General features: G+C 39.9%; 1 pseudogene; it reads left to right on the forward strand.

The window, feature by feature from the left end:
• The first annotated feature begins 316 nt into the window (after positions 1 to 316).
• LOC141515777 (translationally-controlled tumor protein homolog pseudogene) lies at positions 317 to 970 on the forward strand (annotated as a pseudogene).
• The last annotated feature ends 2,569 nt before the right edge of the window (positions 971 to 3,539 follow it).

Genomic DNA, 3,539 nt, shown 5'->3' on the forward strand with positions numbered 1-3,539 from the left:
TTCTTGCCTTCCATTCACTTCCAAATACTTTATAATATAGGGTAACACAATATAATATATAATACAAAACTCTTTCTGAGGTCAAGGATTATCTCTTTTTGGGCGGCTAGGTGGTGTAGTGGATAAAGCACTGGCCCTGGAGTCAGGAGTACCTGGGTTCAAATCCGGTCTCAGACACTTAATAATTACCTAGCTGTGTGGCCTTGGGCAAGCCACTTTACCCTGTTTGCCTTGCAAAAACCTAAAATAAAAAAGAATTATCTCTTTTTGAGCTCTGGGCCCCCGCTGCTTCCCTCTTGCTGCTGCCACGATCATCTACCAGGACCTCATCAGTCTTGATGAGATGTTCTCTGACATTACAAGATCTGGGCAATCGAGAACAGGCTGTGCCTGGAGGTGGAGAGGAAGATGGTCAGTAGGACAGAGGGTACCATTGATGATTCACTCATCAGTGGAAATGCCTCTGCTGAAGGTCCTGAGGGTGAAGGAACAGATGCCACTGTAATCACTGGAGTTGATATAGTAATAAACCATCATCTGCAAGAAACTAGTTTCACAAAAGAGTCCTACAAAAAGTACATCAAAGACTACATGAAATCATTCAAAGGCAGACTTGAAGAAAACAAACCATATAGAGTAAAACCTTTTATGATGGGAGCTGCAGAACAAATCAAACATATCCTTGCTAATTTTAAAAACTATCAGTTCTTCATAGGTGAAAACATGAATCCAGATGGCATGTTGCTTCTTCTGGACTTCTGTGAGGATAGTGTGACCTCATATTTGATTTTCTTTAAGGATGGTTTAGAAATGGAGAAATGTTAACAAATTCAGCTGATTACTTTGAATCACCTGTCATCATAGCCGGCTGCTGCTTTTTGTCATCTACACAACCACCAGGACTTGGACAAACTTGGACTGATGTCATGTTGAGCTTTATTCCTTTATTTTTGACCTTGATTTATTTGGAGTGGAGACATTGTTTTTAAAAACATGTCATGTAGATTGTCTAAAATAAAATGAATTTAACCCCCCCAAAAAGAATTATCTCTTTTGTTATAAAATTTACTTCTCTCAGTCAATAAATATTTATTAAACACCTACAAAGTGCCAGGAACTGTGTTAAATGCTGGAGGATACAAAAAGGGGCAAAAGACAATTCCTACCCTCAAGAAGCTCATAATTCAATGGGGAAGACAGTAAACAAACCAATATGTACAAACAAGCTATATATAGGATAAATAGTAAATAATTAGCAAAAGGAAAACAGTAACAGTTAAGAGGGGATGGGGAAAGGCTTCATGTAAAAGATGGAAGACTTAAAAGAAACCAGGGAAGTCAGTAGTTAGAAAGATGGGGGAGAGAGAGAGAGAGAGAGAGAGAGAGAGAGAGAGAGAGAGAGAGAGAGAGAGAGACAGAGAGAGAGACAGAGAGACAGAGTGACAGAGAGAGAGAGAGAGACAAAGAGCCAGAGCCAGAGACAGAGAGAGACAAACAGAAACAACAACCAGAGAAAATTCCTGGAACCAAGGAGTGTCTTGTTTGTGGAACAGCCTGATAGCTAGTATCTTGGATCAAAGAGTTCATGATGGTGAGTAATGCATAATACTGGAGAGATTTGAGTGAGGGGGTGCTGTGATAAGACACTGGTACCATTTTCTCATCTGCAACCATCTGGTTCAGTGACCAGATATGAATCAGAACTACCAGAGTCAGTCCAGGATGCAAGGCAAGGAGGTTTAAGTGACTTGCCCAAGGTCACACAGTTAAGTAGAAGTGTCTGAGGTCAAATTTGAACTTAGGTCCTCCTGACTCCAGGGAGGGTGATCTTTCCACTGTGCCATTAGTTGCCTTAAGGTAATAGGGAACTTCTGGAGTTTATTGGGGTGGGCATGGTGGGTGACCTGGTGAGACCTGTGCTCTAAGAAATTCATTTTAGTAGCTCCTTGGAGGATGGATTGGAGTGTAGTGAGACTTGAGGCAGGCTGTTGCAATATTTCAAAAATGAGGTAATGAGGACTTATGCTAGAGTGATGAAAGTGTTAGAGGAGAGGAGTGTGATATATTTGAGAGAGGTTGAAATTTGACAGGTTGTGGCAACAGCTTGGTTATAGGATGGGTGAGAGATAGTGAGGAATCAAGGATTATACCTAGGCTGCAAGCATGATGAACTGCAGACTTCATTTCTTTCTGGAATTGCCCTCTACAGTAATAGGAAAGGTAGGAGGGGAAAAGGTTTAGGAGAAAGATTTGTTTTGGACACAATCTGATAGAGAAAGTCTACTTGATATCATGTTTGAGCTGTCTGAGAGGAAGTTGGAGATGTGGGAATGGAGGTCAGCAGAGAGATTTGAAACTCAATCAGTATAGAGATGGTAATTAAATCCATGGGAGTTGATGAGATTATCAAGGGAAGTAGTATAGAGGGAGAAAAGAAGGACCCACAACAGAACTTTGCAGGACACCTATGGTTAGAGAACATGTTCCAGATGACAATCCAGCAAAGAAGACTAAGAAAGAGCAACCATAATGGTAGTAGTAGTAGGAGAACAAGGAGAGTGTGTTATTCCAAAAACCTAAACAGAAGAGAATATCTAGGAAAGGGTGAACAATAGGGTGAAAGTGTCAAAGACTGCAAAGTCAAGAGGTCAAGGAGAATGAAGACTGAGAAAAAGTCTTTGAATCTGGCAACCAAGAAGTCATTTGTAACTTTGGAGAGAGCAGTTTCAGTGGAATGATAAGGTCATAAACCAAATGGTAAATTATTTAAAAAGAGAGTAAGAGGACAGTCTTTTTGGGAAGCTTAGCTAGAAAGAGCAGAAAGATATAGAATGATAATAGAAATAGAAAGATCAATAAGGGTTTTTTAGGTTGGGAAAGACACAGACATATTTTAGTCAGTAGGGACTGAGTCAGTTGAAAGGGAGAGATTGAATATAAGTGACAGAATGGGGATGACAGAGGAGGCAATCTGTTAGAGAAGATGGTTTGGAATGGAATTGTTTGAACTGAGGAGTTTAACCTTGATAAGAAGCAAGATCATTTCATCATGTGAGACTGGTGAAGGAAGAGATAGTGGCAGAAGACATTTGAGTGATAGGAGATGAAGAAGAGGGAAGACGGAGCTCCTGATGAATGGCCTTAATTTTTTCTGTAAAATATGAGGTATGGATCACAGCTGAGAGATTGATGGGAGGAGGAAGCTAAGGGATGGTTTGAGGAGAGGTGAAAAAGTTTAGAAAAGCAGTTGTGGACAGAGACATGAGTTGATAAGGGAGGTATATAGTAGGATTACCTATCACTTAGTTGAGGTTTGTATAACATAAATTTGTAGAGTATGTTGAAATTTCCTAATATGAAAGCAGTAGTTGAGGAGGAGAGAAAAACTGTGAACCATAAAAGAAAGAGCCATGAGAAAGAAGGCACTTCAAAGAGATCAAAGACAAAGTAATAATATGTTCAAGACTATTGATAATAGCACTTGTAGCAGAGAACTTGAAAATAAGGTGCTGCCCATCTATTGAAAATGGCTGATTAAA

The sequence above is a fragment of the Macrotis lagotis genome, chromosome 1 (assembly GCF_037893015.1).
Source record: "Macrotis lagotis isolate mMagLag1 chromosome 1, bilby.v1.9.chrom.fasta, whole genome shotgun sequence".
NCBI classification, from domain to species: Eukaryota; Metazoa; Chordata; class Mammalia; order Peramelemorphia; family Peramelidae; genus Macrotis; species Macrotis lagotis.